Raw genomic sequence first — 19,950 nt, forward strand, 5'->3', positions numbered from 1 at the left:
GTAAGATCAAGGGAAAAAAAAAACTCTGACTCTGGAACTTGTTTGTTGCACTGAACTGAATGATTCCATTTAATCAGTAGCAAATCTTAAGACCTTTAATCTCTAGACTGCTCAGTGGCCAAGTGTCTGATCATCCCACACTCTGCGGCAAACTCTCACTTTACGGTCTTGAGGGTGCCAGCTCTGTTGTGTCAAGTCAGATAATGTGATTGGGGATTACATAAATCTTCTGCATAAAATTCAGGGGCCTCTGCCATCCCAAATAAAATATTAGTCTTCTTGATTTTTTTTCTTTCTATTCAACCGTTGTAACATAGCACTTGGATTTGCTTTTCTCCCACGTACTGTATACACAGATAATGAATGTGCGCCTACAGTATATATACGCTATACTATAATATGGTATGGTATGCATGCACACTCACAGTTACAGGTGTGCATACAGATACACCTACAGTACACAACAAAATATACTACGTGCAGTGAAAGGATGATTATGTACGATATAAGTTTTTGTGTTTGTATGTGAGAGGTGAGAGTAGTTTTTTTCCCGTTGAGATGAGGAGCAGCATAGTCCTGTAAAAAAATGAAAAACAAGTCGAGCCTTGTTTTCACATGCATCATATCTGCAGTCAGGTCCAATGAGATACTATTCAGAAACATCAGTACTAATAAAACACTGAAACTGGTCCCCAAACATTACATTAGAAACATTACATTGTGAGGGGGGGGGAATCGGTTACCCACATTTTTGTATGGGGAATACTCCTCCTTCAATACAGTGAACCAGAGAGGGTTTTCTGTTTCATGTCTTTTCACAAGAAAACGTATGATTTTCAATAGAGCACCGTTGCTTTCCTCTTAGCCTTGTTTTGGTGGGAGCTGAAATGGTGCCATGTTATTCTAAGAAAGGACAGAATGTGTAATTGTGCCAAATAGTTGTGGAAGTGGAACTCTGGTGAATTCATTTTGGTTTCGCAGTGTTTTCCCTCATGCTCAGCAAGCATCTGGTACTGCTCTGAAACGCCTTCCTCGCTTCAGCTTCAGGAGACAGAATCCTTCGTTCTTTCTTTTTTTTCTCGTCTTCTTTCGCTCAGCATTAATCTTTTGCGGCCCTGGTATTGAATGTTGTTCGACATTCTTTTGCATAGAACAAACTGGCCAGAGAAATCATGTCTTATGAATATGTTATTACTTTTCTGAGAGGCTGCGGATGTGATTTATATTGTATTTTTGACTTCACATTAAAGAGTGTGAATTGTCGATTTTAGTCTCTCTTGCTCTCTCTCTTTCTCTCACCTCCACCATGGCGTTTGTTCTTTGCTCTCTTCCTGTTTATAAACAGCCCGGTCTCCTTCCCAGGTCAGTGATGCCATCACCAATAGCAGCTGTTAGTTGTCTGTGACTGTTGTTGTTGTGACAGGGCAAGAGACTGAGCTGGTTGAAATGCTAGTGTAAAAGCAGAAAAACTGGTGTGTGTGTGTGTGTGTGTGTGTGTGTGTGTGTGTGTGTGTGTGTGTGTGTGTGTGTGTGTGTGTGTGTGTGTGTGTGTGTGTGTGTGTGTGTGTGTGTGTGTGTGTGTCGTGCGCACTTCTGCATGTGTCGCTGTCTATCCATGGATTTGTGTTTTTCTGCAAGCTTATGTATGAGAGAAATGGAGAGGAGAGGAGTTGTGTTGCTGAATATTTTTCTTTTGTTGGAGATAACTCTGCAGTATCCAGCTCCTTGGAGACAAACGGTCTGTGCAAAAGTAACTGTATAATCTATTTCGAACTCTAGAGAATCCCTGTTAGAAGCCAAGTTTGGGTGAAAGTGTCCCACACTGCCTTGATGGAATGTTTGGTTGACTTGGAGATGAAGTGAAAGTGAAGATATTGAGCCGGGCTAAGTTGAACCAGAGCAGTGAAGCTCAGAATACGGTCGGAAAGCTGATCGCATTGACTGTCCTTCAACCCCTCTTGGTGTCTGTACTGCGGATGAGGAAGACCTGCAGGGTGGATGTATTTTGTGCACTGACCAGAGTCCTATCTGTGACAGTGTTTTCAAAGATTCTTCAAAAATCTTGCTGATCTACATGATCTGTGATCTACAAGCTCACAACGCGTCGCACCGCGACATGTTGTGAGGTTGTAGATCGGCTATTTTCAAATGTAAAAAGAGAATAAACCCTATCTACACACTTCGTTGACCAGGGTACCCCAGGGTTCTATTCTTCTTATTCTTCTCATTTTTTCTCTCTACACCAAATCTCTTCACTGAACATACAGTAGCTGATCTACAAGTCGCCGAATGTTTGCCTGTTTTTGCCGATTGTTCACGTATAATGACATTCCCGGAATAGGAACACTAGGGTGCATGTGGTTAAGCTTCTGACTTCTGCTAATTAAAAACAGTGTCTAAAGGGAAGGACTTGACCTGGGTTTTTATATGCCTGAATACACAGCGGCGGGATTCTAACAGCTGTCCTCCTGCCGTGGGCGCTGACTGCCTCCCTGGACATAAGAACGAGTCACACCGCAGCAGATGTGCTCACACCCCCCAGCAAGTCTTGGTTTATGCAGCAGTCTTTGTGTTTCAGACCGCAGGAGTGAGAAACGGTGTAGGCCTGTGTGTGCAGTCACACCATAATGGCCCGGCACTGTCGGTGTGCCGGATAATAAACCTTTCACACTCTCTTCGCTGTGTGGAAGTGGAAGTCTTTAAATACTGCTACTACTTGCGAAATACAAAGAAAAAAGTATTTGGGACACGGGAGACAGCAACGGGGCTGTTGGGTAACTGTTTTACTAATGTCATCTGATTAAAAGAGTCCAGGTTTAATGAGAGGAGATTCTCAATGAAGACATAAAGCTAGCGTTCTAAGGGGCCAAGAGAATCCCAGAGGCTGGAAACAATTACAGACTTCTCCAAGCAGTAAAGAATGTGGCAGGCTCTGCCACAGTCTTTCAAAAGAGGGATAATTTTTTTTTTCTCCTTCTTTTTTTTCAGGAAAAAATAAAAGCCAAGACTTTCTGACTATGTGCTGTGGTGGGGACTAAACATAACACATGACCTTACTTTCCCGAAAACTCCTTCACTGTTTTCCCTTGTTTGAATGAGAACCTTTCTGACAATACAGTATGTCATTGTGTTGCCTGTCAACCACAAGGGGGAACGTGTTCCTCCCGCTAGATGATTTATGGCTGTTTGACATCGACGTAGCCTGGTATTTTAATTTTTATTTGAAGCCTTCACATCTTCCGTTTTAGACTTTGAGTCATAGTTAGCAGTCAGACCGCAGATGAAGTTGGTGGCTTCATCTTTATTTAACACCTGTCAGGTCATAAACCTGTTGTGATTCAGAACGACGCCCCAAGCAATCTCCTTGCTCTCCCCACATGTCCACAAACCCTCAGTGTTCTTTTTTTTTTTGGACGTTCTTTTTGGGGAGCTTTTATGCCTTTATAGATAGAACAGTAGACTGACAGGAAATGGGGAGAGAGATGGGGAGTGACACGCAGCAAAGGTCCTCGGGAACGGGATTTGAACCCGCGACACGCTGTCAGGCTGGCATTGCAGCCCAGGGTGCCTGGACCGCCACGCTGCATGCGGCCCAGGCCCCTCAGTGTTCTTTTATTGAAACTCTGAGAGTGCAAATGTAATCGAAAGGACCCCTAAGGATCCATTTGGTTACATTTGTACACTCTCAGAGTTGCAAATGAATAAATTAACTGCAATCAGTAAACATGGGTCTGGTCTTTAAAATACTGTACCTGTCAAACTACTTCTCTAGAGTGAGCCCATGGGCACAACACCACTAGAAGGAGCTTCTTGTTTCCCCTAGATTCGGAACAAACATGGGGAAAAATGCATTCTACCATACTTCCACCAAAATATGGGAATGGCCTACCAACCACAATGAAACGTCTTGATTCCCCATCAAAATGTAAAACTCACCTAAAAACATGGCTGTCCTCAAATTATAATTGGATTTATATCATTTAGATCCCCTACTAGCTTTCCCCCAGAGAGTCAAACAACACAGTCCGAGCCCTTATACTATGAGTGCCCCCGCCCCCCCCCACACACACACACACACACACCCCTGGAGCTTTTTGTATTATCCTTTTAGCATAGCTTTTGTTTTTTACTGTACTGTTAATAAAGTATTCAGTCAATCTAAAAAACAGGTGTTGGGGACAGGGTACATACAGTATAATATGTCACCATAGTAACAATATGTAATATACAAAATGCATTGTTCATGTGTCTTATTTAAGTACAGTTCAGGTTAACATTTGGAATTATCTCACCTGGGGAATCCACCTTTACTGCAGTATGGAAATCCCCGCCTAAAACTTTCGAAACATTTAACTGCACAGTAAAACTACAAAATACTCAGGGTTAGTTTAACTCAAACAGCACATTTTGAATTAACTCTGTAAATGAATTTGATGTTAAATATATATATTCAAAAACTGTGTATACAAAATATATCCATGAATTTATCTCTACCAGTTTAGGTCATGGCCTTTGCTTGTTTGCTGGAGAGGAGTGTTGGGCTGGCACGTTGGCAACCAATGCTGTTTTGCTGGGAAAGTCATGACCACGGAGCCAATAAATCTCTGATATACGCAGAGGAAAAATAATGATTTCCAGGTCATTGCCTTCTACGGTCCTATATGCTATGCCAGCTAAACATAAAGATTGGTAAGATAGTTATAATGAATGTGGATATTTCATCATGTGCTGCTGTGTTCTACGCAACTTTTTTAAGTCAAGTCAAATTAATTTATATAGCACATTAGTAGACATTCAAAATAAAAAACTAAATAGGCAAAGGTCAAACATGACAAAACATATACAGTAAGCACTGTTGCAGCGGACCCTACTTCAAATGTAGAGAATTCCAGAGAGCAGGACCATAATGAAACATACTTTAGGAAAACTTCTGATGAGCAATTAAAACTCTCAATCAAAAATTGATTGAGGTTGCCCTTAAACAGTGTTAGGGTGCGGTCCCACCACACTTTTATTTTAACTCTGGGGCGGAATCTGCCAATGCTTTGTCAATGCAAATGCGTGCATTCATGGCCTTGCAATTTTTTTTCCAAGAATCCACATACATTTGCATTGACAAAGCATTGGCAGATTCCGCCCCAGAGGTAAAATAAAAGTGGTCACAACTTTGTGTCTGCCTATGTGGCAGTCTTTTTGCAATGGTTTTCTATGGGAACAGAGCGTTTTCACACGGAAAGCCGTGCAATGGCAACAAAACGCTCAGTTCCCATTGAAAACATTGCAAAAAGATGGCCACATAGGCAGAATCAAAGTTAGGCGTGACCGTACCCTTATACTGTTTAAAGTTAAAATATTTTTTAGGAGGAGGAAGAACCTGTGTGGTTCTTATTTGAGTTTTGTTGACTGATCAGAAAATAAGTTTTAGTAGAAGGAAGAACCTACTTGGTTCTTATTGTTGTTTTTCTGGCTGATGAGGGTTTTTTTTATTTCTTTTTTCTGTTTTTTAAATAACGTTTGCCTTGGGGAAGACTACACACTGTGGTTCTTCAGTGGTCGAGGTGCTATAGCAATGCTGCTAATAGCTATATACAAAGAACCTGTATGGTTCTTTAGAGGTTCTCTACTGGTTCTTTAGCCTAATTTAGGCTCTAATGGTTCTACAGTACATATCACCATTTGACAAAGGTGCTGTGTACACTGTAGCACCTTTATGATAGGTGCTATACAGCACCAATAAAGAGGTTCCCTATGATTATGAGCCAAAGAACAACATTTAGTGCGATTTATCACCTTTTTTGTTTACTCTGTATCATGCTGATAGGGTGGCATAGTCATTAAAATATTGAACCTTGGCCATGGTTCAGCTCCACACCTGTTCATAAGCTAATGTGAGCTGCCAAAATGAGGAGCATTTTTTTAAGCTTTGGGGGGGGGGGGCAGTGTTTGCGCAATGTTTAAATCTGTGTATGCACTCAACATGATGCTCTTGTCACAGCAAATCCTAGGTGGCTGAATATAATGAATATTCAGCCCAGGCCTGCGAGCATACGAAACGCTGTGTGACATGCAAGCTCATGCTTGTTCTTGTTCTGATTTAGTTTCTGACAGCTTACGGACAAATAGGCCCAAGATAAAGCCATCATCGTGCCAACGTGTCTTTTGTCCTCTGCCCTATGCAGTTGTATGGTTTATATTCTGGTGAGCAACATTTTGCTGAGTGCTTAATTGCACACAGCATCTATTGTGAAGATGTATGGGTCGCTGTATTGGAGTCAGCGATGCTGCAGAGCCCTGGAGACTGACCCCATCTGTTCGCGGCCTGGTTATTACGTGTGTCTGAGCCTCATCACAGTGTGGTCCCCGAAGAGGTTGCTACTCCACCCCTTTTGTCTTCCCCATTCGCAATGTCTTTGTCTTATGGTTGGAGAGAGGGGGGGAGCCAGGGGCAAGAGCGCAACCTCAGAGAGGGGGGCGCCAGGCCCAAGAGCGCAGCCCCAGCATTAATGGATGCAGCATCCATGAAATAACCCAGTGGAAGTGGCGCTTCCCGGGCCATGTTTTACGCTCGCTTGAGCATACGTCTGGGGCATGGGCAGGGCGGGGAGCCCTAGAAATGAGGGAGAGAGGGAGGGCAGAGACAGGCTAGCAAGGTTGCAATGTTTTGTTTGGACCTCCCTCCATGTTCCAGTGACAAAAAGTGCTGAGCCGTCAACGTTGCGTCTTCCTACTGTGTGTGAGCGGACCACCCTGGACCACCACACCATGTGAGTTATTCTTTGCCTGCTGAATCAATTGCAAACGTGGTAATGATCTGTCTTTCCGGGCATTTCTTCAAGGGTTATTCTGAATGTATCCCATTTTTCCTCATGCGATTCAAAAGTGACACATGGTAATGTCCAGCTTGCAAAATGTGCAGAATAGTTTTTATGCTGCATGATGTAGATTTGGACTCTTTTCACCTCATCTTGATGCACTGAATGAGAGGGAAATGGATTTCTGGATAACTATTGAGTAAAGTGATGTACCAATTCGGATGGGAAATTGTACACAATATATCAGAACTTCAAGGTGTGTTTACTGCTTAAATCCTATTAAGAATTTTTGAAAACTTGACAATTTTTGAAAATCTTTGAAAAAGAAGAGTTTACACTTGCTAATGGCTGAGTGTGCTAGTGCACTCCCTTTGACAAATCCTTTTTCTCTCTTACCCACATGGTTAAAAGTCTGTAACATAAGATTCCAGGGCATATTTAGTTCCAACTCCTTATCTCTTTTTTCAGGAGGGCCTTGCTGAGCCTTTTCAGTTCCTATTTCCAATTAATGCAGCTTGATGTGCCAAGCACCATCAACGGGGCTGCTTCTGGCTACAAACAGCTGTATTTAGTATGGATTAATATTTGTGTGTTTGCAATAATTGTTTTCCACAGCATACTGTGTGCTGTGAGTGATTGATAAGTGAATGTATGCATAATACAGCTTATTTTATAGAAGGATTTTCCTGGGATTACATGGAGCAGCATTAACTTCTTGATTGCAACTTATTGTTGTCACAATAAGCTCCCAAATATAAACTTTTACTTTTGTACCATCATGTATCCAGCCTTTATTCCAGCCTTAAGTTGGCTGTAATGCCATGAGTTATATCTCACATAGTACAGTAGATGTTAGTTATTCCAATCCATAGATCATATTTCTTGCATTTCAATCAGATGGAAGATACATTTGAAGAAAGAAATATTATTATGTTGTCTATTTTGTTGTTGTTGTAACCAAATAGACCTGAAAGGGTCCATTTGGTTACATTTGTACAGAGTTACATTAAAGCTCAGGATTGTACTGTGTAGCAGCGTTGTGTGTTAGACTCACTGGGTCATGGGGCAGGTTGGGTTTCCAGTGGGTTAGGTGGAGACACTCTCTAAAACCACAGCCCAGACATATTCTTTTGGAGTGGTTCAAACAAAACACAACAAAACCAGTTCCCACTTAATGCTTATTTCAGCTCCGCAGGGGCGTGACCTTGGTGCAGTGAGCAATATTCACCAAAAATAATAGGCACTGCCCTCAAATAACCCCGAACTATTCAGCATTAGACTGCAAGTGGAATGTGTGTATATATGACTTCCCTGACTGGAAATCAATCTCCCCCTGACAGAAAAGCACCCCCCACTCCCGCCCACCTCCACCCCTTCCAGTGTTCCTGTCGATAGCTTTGAAAATTCAATTGAGAGAGAAATCAAATGGAAATGGGTAATAATACTATACTGGACCTGGTGCGTGTGTGTGTGTGTATATACATCTCTCTCTCTCTCTCTCTCTCTCTCTCTCTCTCTCTCTCTCTCTCTCTATCTATATCTCTATATCTCTATATCTCTATATCTCTATATATATACACATACATACATACATACATACAACATACATACATACATACATACATACATACATACATACATACATACATACATACATACATACATACATACATACATACATACATACATACATACAGACATACATACATACATACATACATACATACATACATACATACATACATGTACATACATACATACATACATACATACATACATACATACATACATACATACATACATACATAGATAGGTATATAGAGTGAGACAGAGGGGAATACAGTGTGGAGGGGAATACTTGTGAGTATAGCAGTGGAGCGAAAATAATATAGAATGAACGTGTGTGTGTGAGAGGGAAAGAGAGAGAGAGAGAGAGAGAGAGAGAGAGAGTGTGTGTGCATGAGTGAGTGTGTCCTACATATTTTCAAAATGAGGGCAATTTATGCATGCTATATGATACATACATCCAGAATGCTACATGTAATATATATAGGTGTTCTATGGCAGCTCCTACTACTGTAGAAAGTGCCAGGCAATGGAATAAGCCTTAGATGACACACTTAGCATGTCTGTTGTCTCTGCCTACTGTACTGTATGTCTGGCTATAGGATGGCAGCCTGAAGCTATACTATACTGTTGTGCGGTGGTGTCGCACACCGAAAATAGCTGATCTACAAGCTCACAACGTGTCATAGATGTGGCACGTTGTGAGATCGTAGGTCGGCTATTTTTGCCGTGGGACACTGCGGTACGACAGAGCCTAATTTGGCCATACTATTTATACTTCGTATGACCATGCCACTCAACAAAAATAACCGAATTTCAACAAAAATGTTGAAAATCAGTTACAGTGTTTTCAGCAAGTATAAATTAGGCTAAGTTTTGTCAGGGTTTTGTCAAGGTCACTGGGAGCAGAATGACCCCTCGCAGGTCTGTTCACAGAGTCTTTTGTTGACAAATTGCTTTGCCTTTTGTCAAAAAGGCAACAAACCAGTCCTTTAGAGAAGCACCCGGGGAATATTGAGGGAACCGGTGAGTGACAGCCAGCAGTAGGCCTGAGTGAGAAACAAGTAGCCTTTGAAGATGGTGCAGGGGGGTGGGGGGCCAAGGCTTGGCCGTGAAAAGATGAGAGTGGCATTTGGCTCAAGTGCCAAGATGCACCATGCGGCTGTTGCACTCTACCATGGCAACGGAAGCTTTAGACTTGCCTCTCCGTCCCCTACCGAGGGCCCGAACTGTACAGAGCTGCCATGAGAAACAGACCCACTGATGTAAGGAAGGCAGTCAGTGCAAAACAATCACTCATTTTGTTTCCTTTACCTTATGCAATACATTTTAATGAATTACTAAGTTCTGTAGATGTTTGCTGTGTCGCCCGTTGAATACTCAACCATTCTGGCTTTATTTCCTGGCTTTATTTCCTGGTGAATGTCAGGCAAATGAACAAATTCATAAATCAACATTGCACGTAAGGTCAGCTGAGCCCACCCCCCAAGCATCCCCCAATTCATCATGTAGGCCACCTCTGTTCCCTAATGGCCAATCAGGCAGCCAAAAGCACCCTCTCTCTACCTCATCATCAGGTCTTGATTGACAGCCTCCCACAGGAGGAAGGAGGGGTGTGTTGGGGGGGGTTATTTACTTCCCATGTTCTCATGGGACTAAGTTAATGATCCCAGCCAACCAAACAGCACAAAGAGGAAAAAGCCTGAGAAATCGGTGCCTGCTTGAGTCATTTGGGGCAGATTCGGCTTCCTTTAGAGGGGGATTAGAGAAGAAGTGGCTTTGTCAGGAGAATTTCAGAGATAGCAGAGGAGTAGCAGAGACGAGGAGGAGAAGTCAGGGAAATAGAGAGGCTTCCTGGAGCAAGCTTGGTGTTGTCTGCGAAACCCCCGATTCAAGCCGTCAGCTCTGTCTTCATCTATCACCCAGACTGGGGAGGTAAGGGATAATCCCACGGATCTGTCTTCCAATAGGTGACATTCAGCACAGCTGTCTAATTTTGAAGTCTGTGCTTTACCCTGAACTCAACTTAGAGAGGTCATTTCTTTGCAGAGGAGAAAAATGCATGTTATATACAGTGTGTATGTATGTATGTATGTATGTATACTGTATGTATACTGTATGTATATATATATATATATATATGTATATATATATATATATATACACACTGTATATAAAATGCATTTTTCTCCTCTGCAAAGAAATCCTCTCTAAGTTGAGTTCAGGGTAAAGCACAGACTTCAAAATTACACACACACACACACACACACACACACACACACACACACACACACACACACACACACACACACACACACACACACACACACACACACACACACATGCGCACGCGCGCGTGTGTCTGACATTTTCGACCAAGTGATCTTTTAATATATGTAGTATGCCTGTGTGTGTAATGAGAAGGTCTCTTTTGTTTGCGGGTGGATTTGTGTGGAAACACCATGGACTATAATTGACCTCTCTTGAATGTATTTCAAGCCTGAGACAGCTCTCAAAATTTGAGTTAAGTTATTTGATTAACTTATTAAGTTATTTCCCTTGGCCTCTCATTTTTTTTTATACTTTCTCGGCCCCATGCAGTCTAAACTGAAACACAAGCACTTCTGGCAGAGGCTCTCTCTGGGTTATTACCGGTCCAATCTGGCCATACTGGGATCCCAGTGCCGATATACTTTGATGTGGTGTTACCACACGGGACAAACATATGCCTTATGGTGTGATACCAGTAGCACTGACAAAGGTCTTCTCAGGTAATGACATATACAGTTCTCCTACCTCATAATTAAGAACTGGCTCTAATCCAGTAGATGATGTGATGGCATCATTGTACTGCTGCCAAACTTGTCAGCCTGCACATGTTTGTGTACGCAAAGTTTTTCCACTCGGTCACAGAGTGGTGAGCCGATGCCAACTATCTGAGATAACTTTCAACACTATTCCTGTGTGTCTGTTTCCGCACCAATGAAAGCATTCACATGGTAAAAAAAAAAGCCTTTGATCACATCTGAGAAACAAGATTATTAGTTTATTTTTGGGCAAGCTTGCATGAAAATGGAGATAAGTGACCCATTGTGGATTGCTTGGTTAGAGGAAATTGTTATTTGAAATGCAATGTCAGTCTCTTTTCTAGCTAATGATTTTGTCAGCCTTTTGATGGGGGTTGTTCATCCATGTTGGCATGTATGCACGGTCGTGTGGACTTCATGGACCGGAGGTCACGCTCCTCTCATTCCGGACAGCATAATGACATCATTGATCACTAGTTTGGTTATGCACTATTTCCTTTGACTGTATTGAGTTTTACATTTGGCATGGCACAGGCAACCAATTGCAATAATCCAGTTTGTTGAGGATATAGTGTTATGTGTTGTACTGTAGCTTATGAGACAGTGGTACATATTCACTCAGTTAATTTGGGGAATGTTTGGTTAATGTATTTAACATTCACTTTATGGAATGTTGAACTTGAAGCAGTGCTCCATGCATGCTCTGACAGTCCACTGACTGACACACCTACCCGGCAGAGGTCCTGCCCCCTACGTGTGATTGGCTCCTGCAAAAAAAGATTTGCAGCCCACTGTGGCTAGATGAGCTTCAAACAATTCTCAGTCAAGGACAGAAAGGGTGGGCAGTTTCATCACCGCTGCTGCTGTTGTTTGAATGGGCTGAGAGAAGGGGGTTAGGGGGTCAGAGAACCTACTGTAGAACTTACAGCAATTGACTACAACTCTGAAGACAACCACATAAGGAGTGCCAGTGTTCAAAGTCCAGACCATTGCAGTGGATCTGCTTTGTACAGAACTTGTATCAACACTGACCAACTTTAAGATTGCTCTCTACTCCCCTGCCTGTGTATGGATGTAATCATGTGGCAGGTAAGACTGAAGCTTACTTCTAACTTTGTGAAAGTGAAAAATGTGTGCTTGGTAGTGAGTATTTTTGTCCCCTGCTGTCTCGCTGTCTTCTTGTTTAGCCAACAAAACATTGACTCATCCCAAGTTTCTATGCCTGCAGGCAGGGCTCAGTTTGAAAGCTGATGTGACGTGTTCCCTTGTTGCCTTCAGAGACTCTATTATGTTCTGATCTATGTAATGCTAAAAGTACAGGGATAAGATGACCTCACCAAAGAGGCAAGGGGTACCGCTTCTATTACTGTGTCAGTTCATTGTTTATTAGTGATCAAACTGAAAGAAAGAACACATTCAACTTTTTGTGGCCTCTATCCCCGGAAATAGGAGTAAAGCTAAAATCCCCTTCCTTAATTGGGTAGGCTACATTATTTGCAGAATGCTGCTGAAATGTCTGCATTCATTTAAATGTCTGACTTTTGGTTTATAAATAATCTCTGTTGTGGCAATACTGTACCGAATGTCTGAAACAGGTTTAGTTAGGTTACACTTTTCCTTTTCTCAGTCTAAGTGGTATATTACAGGGTTTTGTGACTGTAACTCAAACTGATCAAGTTCATTGCATACTGTGAGGAAAATGAAAGCACCCTTTCTTCCCCATAATCTGATAACCTCATGACCCACAAAATAACATTTACACCTCTGGTTGACCCACAAAATAACATTCACACCTCTGGTTAGACAATATGACCCAGTAAAGACTTTTATTGTATGCTACATTGCCTTATGCTATGCAAATGAGTATGCACAGAATGTGTAACAGACAGTAGTACACAGGCATTGAGAAAAATGTGCTCAACACTCTATACTGTATGTAGTTAATTGAGAGACATACTGTAGCATTTGGATTTCTGGCATTCCTTTATTAATTAGTAACTTTTCCTTGTTGGAGGAATGTTAAACATCTCTCCATCAGACCAGAGCACCTTTGATCACTAGCCTGGTAAATACAACACATACTGTCGTCACCATGGAAACACTTGTAGATGCAACATTCCATTGGTTGTGACACTAACTAGTTGATTAACTGTATACAATGGAGATATTCTATAGATAGTAATACAGATAATACGCATTTGTGCAAACTTGTGATGTCAAGTTTGAGAATTAAAAAATTAAATAAACACATAGTGTGACTGAATTATGTTTAGAGCTTTTGTAAACTAACAGTGCATATATCAATGATGACTGCAGTTCAGTGTAAATTATGAAGAGGAGGTTACAGATGTGTAATAATTTACGTGTGTGTGTGTGTGTGTGTGTGTGTGTGTGTGTGTGTGTGTGTGTGTGTGTGTGTGTGTGTGTGTGTGTGTGTGTGTGTGTGTGTGTGTGTGTGTGTGTGTGTGTGTGTGTGTGTGTGTGTGTGTGTGTGTGTAATATATTAAGCATACAAAGTATTCTTAATTATCATAAAGTATGCTAATCATCTTGTACTTAAAACAATGTTGAATGTAAGGAGTGCAGTCACAATCCTTTCAACAGTGGACTTACTGTAGGTTGAGGTAATGTTTATTTCATATAATAACCACAAGATGTCACTCTTTGGCTGTATTGCACAACAATGACTTTGTAATGTTTTTAATTGGCATGTAGAAAGATCAGTTATGGCATTTTGAAAGTGAGCTAATTGGCTAATTTGCACATTATGAATCTACGGAATAAAAGTGCCAATTCCTTGGGACATTGAGGATGCTTATTGGGACATGTTCTCTGAAATTTTTATATTCAACGTTTAAGAAATAGCTGTGAATGCAGCACAGTACTTGGGGACAGTGATTGATGACATTTCTTTATATGACGTCTAAGGCACTGGTTCCCAAACTTTTTAGCTCGAGACCAGAAAGAGAAATTTGATGTCTCCCCATGACCCAAGCTAGTGAAAATAGCAGATCTACAAGCTCACGATGCTTAAACATTTGTTTTCTAAATTCGATTTATTCGTGAAATTCTTTTGAAAAATCTTTTAATTTGTTGAATGAAAAATGCTTTTTTAATGTTTTTTTATATGATAATTAAAAACAAAACGTAACAACAAATAAAATAATGTTTACTCGTGACCCATACAAATGTGTCCGCGGCCCACAAATGGGTCCCGACCCAGTGTTTGGGAACCACTGGTCTAAAGGCATGTAGCCTCGTGCTATGAAAGTCACAATCTGTGAAAGTCCATGTGGTTTTGGAATGGATACAGCACATTTTCCTGCCGATGCCACCTGCCAAGCCACAGAGAGGAAATGAGAGAGTTTGGTGTTTCTGATTACTGACCAGGATAACCTGCAGAGCAGAGCACACAGACAGCGGTGCTGCCAGGAGACCCAAAGGACTCTATTCAAAAGAATCAACTTTTGCAAACACCACTTTTTTTTATGGTTGGCTGTAGATGTATTGACACAACTTATTCCCTGTTAAGTCGCTGGCCTCAAGTCTCAAGTTTCTAATCTTCGGTTGGTTTGAGGAAAACACATTTTAGTCTCATAGATTACGGTAACATTTCTTCAGATTGCCTCATTACCCTGATCTGGGACTTCATTATGAAACACCCTGTGCTCTCAGGAAGGAAACAACGCCAACATTTGAGCAGATTATCCTCGATTCAACTCTATGAAAACACTGTGGCTGCACAAGGTTGCCAAGCATAGGGTACTACCAAATAATTATTACGCTGTTTTACTTTTTTAATTTAATCTTTTTTTTGACATGGTGAGATCTGAATTAAAAGCCGAAATACGTACTGAGTTCCCTGATCAACTTGACCCAATTTGTATTTCGTCCTCTGTAAAGTGGAATCCCATCTAAATGAATGTGGGTCAGCACTGGGGCCTTGCTGATAATCACAATAATGTGTGCCACTGTAGATCAGTCAGATTAGAGCCTGTCTAATCATCTGTCTTGTCTTGCCACAGCTGTAAATCACATTAAGGCCCAAGTGAGCCGATGCATTGAGCCGTCTGCTGTAGGGAACAACAACAGGCCACTCATTGGTCACAGCTATGCCGTGAAGACAGGATTACAGATAAACATGTTAGGTGTCCGCCTCGGGTAGAAAAAAGAAAAAAGAAAAAGGGCAAACTATCTCTGTCAAATACTGAATGGATCAAGGCCATCGTTAGGGGTGATAAAAGACTGCGACCAAAAGGATTAGAGAATGCTTCAACAGGAAATTGTCTCCTTATCTTTTGCATTGCATAACGTTTTCCATCTCTAAATGGCTAATTACTTGCTTATGAATGTATTTAGTTTTTAACCTGATGTCCAAGTTCAATGTTTCTTTCAGAAGACATTGATGAATGTACATGGCTCGAGCCTATAGTTTCTACACCCAGCTGCTACCTGCCATTGTTCATGATTAAACACCTAGGCTTTGTTTATTGTTCTCCTGTGCCTCAGCAATCATGTGTTAGACACACAACATAGTCGGTAAGAAATTTATGTACGACACATTCTCAGTGGAGGCATATTGATTATTCATGCTGATAGCTTTGCTCTCACAATAGGCTATAGCTGTTTGATGTGTAAACGGACTTGTACTTTAACGTTGAATGTTCTTGGACTATTGATTGTGGCTACTTTTCCAGCCGTGTCTGACTCAATAGTTGGGCCAAATCTGGTTGTGAATAAATATTTCATTCCCCTCATGTACCCACTGTGGCGAGACAGGAGGTGGTGCTTGCTAAGGAAATTGATCATTATGTCAAATTCATGCATTGTAAATGAAAGTTTCCTCAGTGAGGAAAAAGCTAATTCAACAAGATCAGCACAATAAGATCAGGTTTTATATGTGAAAATGTCCGTTAGCTCCCATGTGTGCATGAACATGTGCCAAATCGCGTACTTTCACACAACCATTGAGCGTGAACAGACAAACTAAACTGACAAGTTGGAATCTGGGAATCTGTTGTACTTGGAAGAGTTTGTTCTAACAAGGGCTGCCAGAAGTGAAGCCATGCATGTGAAACGTCAGAATAGAATAGGATCAATAGGTTTTTACCGTTAAGGTTCCTGTAGAGGTTCTCCTCAAAACTATACATCTTACAGATGAGCCCCCTTCTCGCTCTGACACCACAGAGGGCATTCCTACCCTACAGGAGCCTTTTGAGGAAGCCTGGAGAATGCCATTCACATTCCTGTGCCTCTCTACCATCCATACATCTTATACACACCGCTTTGTCTGCACCCGGGCCAGGGTTTTAATATCTACAGTATGTTTCTGTCTGTCAGAGAGGATATTCGTTCTGCAGCGTCCCCTGAAAGACAGGAGAAATCAAATGGATCCCAGTGGGGGTGTGGTTGGGAGTAGAGGTACTAGAGGCACATGGTAGGCAGATGGCACCTAAGTGGTTCCCACATGAGCGGGGGAAAAACTGTAACAGTCTTGAATATAAAGTTCATCCACATCACCATTCTGTGATGTCAGTGTGGGCACTTGGCGTAATAGCAATATTTGCTTGATGGAAACTGGAGTGGAGATTTGAAGAGTCTGACTGAAGTCGAAATGATTCCGCTCGAATTGAACAGCTTCACGCCGGGTTGGATTTTTCATGAAATCCTGGTGAACCTGTACAGTCTGTTGGTGGAGGGAGCGACAACAGCCTGTGATGTAATCTTTGCATTCCAGGTCAGCCTGTTGTTTGAGAGCCGAGGGAATCGGAGATCCCTGTTTCATGTTGCAGATGAATCCTATTGAGAGCTGGGCTCTGTCTGTGTCCTATCTCAGCTCTCTCTGTGTGTGTGTGTGTGTGTGTGTGTGTGTGTGTGTGTGTGTGTGTGTGTGTGTGTGTGTGTGTGTGTGTGTGTGTGTGTGTGTGTGTGTGTGTGTGTGTGTGTGTGTGTGTGTGTGTGTGTGTGTGTGTGTGTGTGTGTGTGTGTGTGTGTGTGTGTGTGTCTTCAGCCTTTCTGTTTTAATCCCTGGTGACAGACTCAAGAAAAGTTTCGCCACACAGGGCAGCATTGTGCCGCTGGAGAGAGAGAGAGAGAGACAAAGAGAGAGAGAGAGAGAGAGAGGCAGTGGGGACAGTCAGTCAGAGAGGGAAAATGATCCTGATGCTTTGACTCTCTCCTCTGGCTGAATCGGCAGGGCCGTGAGGACACTAGCCTGACTCAGGGGGGGCATGAAGAGCATCGGGCCGGGATTCAGGACAACTTTGCCTCCGCTTGTGCCCTCGCTCTCTTTTACTGTCTCTCTCTCTCTGTCCCTTACTGTCTCTCTCTTTTTTCCAACTCTCCCTGCACTCCCTTGACTTCCAGTGCTGGCCCGCTCTCCTACCGTAGGTGGAGCTGGCTTTCCTGGAATTGTCGGGCAGCTTTTCCTGTTGTGCTCCGCTACAGTACCTTGCTCTCTCTCTCTCTCTCTCTCTCTCTCTCTCGCTCTCTCTCTCTCGCTCTCTCTTGCTTTCTCTCTCTCCGAGTATCCTGGTTAATGACAGCTCTGATGTAGGATTACTGGACTATGAGGACCTGCACCATCTGGATCCCACCGTCCGCACCGATGCTCATGCCTTTTTCCGCTCTCGTTGTCTTAAGTATACTTTCATGATCCGGGTCTGAAGTTCAACCATATAGCCGAAATGTCTCAGCTGTGCAAAGCGGGGCGAAATCCATCGGTGGGTAAAGTAAACGATAATATGAATGGGACAGCTTTTCCAGAGTGCGTATGGTGTTGCTGCTGTTTGCGCTGGCGTCTTTCCACAGTGTTACTTTACAAGCTTTTTTGTAACAAGATGATGTCATCAAAACCTGGGATTAGTCTCTATTGTACTGTACCTTTTGCATTGTACGCTTTATACAAAGCGCTTTTATTCTTCTTTTTTTTCTTTTTGGAACTGCTCAGCCTATCTGAATGGAGTCTTCATGACTCACCTGACCTGTTTCTCATGTGACTAGACCTGTGCAAGTAATGTTCAGCAGCGGTTCTAAAACTTTATTGTGCCCAAGGCACACACCAAAGGGAAAGTCAAAATCTCAAGGCACACCTGTATTAATATCGGTGGAAAATAGCCTCTATAATACATGTAAACATACATTTACTAATGGCAAGTAAAAGGTTTAACCACTTAAGCCCTATATTTCATACTTTCACAAACACGTTGCAAATTACAATATAGGGATCCCAACTTGAAAGTTGTAAATGTATGATTATGATTATGATTATTATCATTATCATTATTATTTATGTTATGTTTTTACTTTTTAGGGTTTAGAATTTCCCTATGTATTTGGAAATGGGCACAATGTACTGATATACTAAATTAAAAGATAATTCTGAACTGTTTGTATAGTTGTCACAAAATCCCAAGGCACAGCTGGACTTGTCTCACAGCACACCGGTGTGCCGTTTGAGAAGCACAGCTCTACACAGTGACTGACCCCTTTACGATACAGTAGCACTTTAGCTTTTTCTCTATTTTTGTCTTTTTTAATTTAAGGGAGGGGGGGGGAATCCCCTTTGTGCTAGATACGTCTTTGTTTCCTGTTAGCAACTTTCTTATCTGTAATTAAAAAAAGAATATAAAGAACTGAAAGGAAGTGATTTAATCGTTTCAGGGTAAAGCCTCTTCATCTCAAAACCAGTTACAGGAAGGAGTTCCAATTAAGGCTACTTATGTATGCGCCAATGAGTTGTGTATTATTCACAAGTGTAAAGTGGAGCGTGGAGATTTTAAAATTAGAGCACAAATCAGGTTTTCAAGTGGATGCTTAGACAACTCTAAACTCTAAATGGGTGAACTGGAGATAATGAAAGAATTCAAAAGCGCAGTAGTGTCAGAAGGCCTCATGTTTTCCACTGTGTTTTTCTTCCCAACTTCAGCCTAGATGACCTGAATAGTAGAGCGAACGCTTTTGATCCCCATTTATGACCTGCAGACACCTGCATTTGGCTCAATGTCCGCAAAGAAACCACAATAGCGTTGTAACAAAGGTCCACAGATGCTCCACATACACTGGGGACAAGTGCAACAATTGTCTCTTGTGCGGTACAGTGGGGATAGTCTAATGCCTCTGCAGATTTGAATAGAATAGCGGGGACAAACCCCAGGTCCTCGGCCCTGGGGTAATTGCTTTATCGACACAACTTCAAAGGGCTACTTGTGCCCGGCTGGCCAGATAATGAGCTTTTGCCTTCTTTCACACATAATGAGTGGAGGTAGAGAGTTCACACAGGGAGACGCTTTGGGCTCGGCGCGTCCACTCGCAGCTGGGGTGTCTGACTGGCCTGGAAACAAAGGCTTTAGTGTCCAGGATAGTGCGGAGTCCCAGCCATTGGGCAGGCAGGGCCAATAGGCTTCTGCTTGACTGAGCTGTCAACACTCGGTGGCCTGCTGGCCTATGCACAGCTCTACAGTGAGAAACACATGGAGACAAGCTAGGCTATTCGTGTACCCACTGAAATGAGTCACTGCTGTTACATCATCAAAATAACCCCGACAGACCTCTCAGATCAAATATTTAGGGACATGATCTTCTGGCTATGTTTACTTTCTTTCTTGGCTTATTGTGGCCACAAGTACAACATATTTCAATATATTTTCTGTGGTGTCTAATTGCCCAGTTTCCTTCTATTAATGCCAACTATGTCTTTACATTTCCAAATGACCATTGTTGTGTTTTACCATCAAACATGATAATAAAGTTGGGATATGATTATG

General features: G+C 42.1%; 1 protein-coding gene across 4 annotated transcripts in view; it reads left to right on the forward strand.

Annotated features, from left to right (window-relative positions):
- mid1 (midline 1) overlaps positions 1-19,950 on the forward strand; it is a 41,263-nt gene that overhangs the window by 6,123 nt on the left and 15,190 nt on the right. The window contains exon 1 of one of the 4 annotated variants that reach the window (XM_080412524.1): positions 12,014-12,274. The exons of 1 other annotated variant lie outside the window; for it this stretch is intronic. The gene's annotated coding sequence lies outside the window, so the exon portion shown is untranslated. Of the gene's footprint in view, positions 1-12,013; positions 12,275-17,237; positions 17,908-19,950 lie in introns of those variants that run through there. 2 more of the 4 variants (XM_080412522.1, XM_080412525.1) reach the window with 2 other exon arrangements.

This window comes from Gymnoscopelus braueri, assembly GCF_963280865.1.
Source record: "Gymnoscopelus braueri genome assembly, chromosome: 18".
NCBI classification, from domain to species: Eukaryota; Metazoa; Chordata; class Actinopteri; order Myctophiformes; family Myctophidae; genus Gymnoscopelus; species Gymnoscopelus braueri.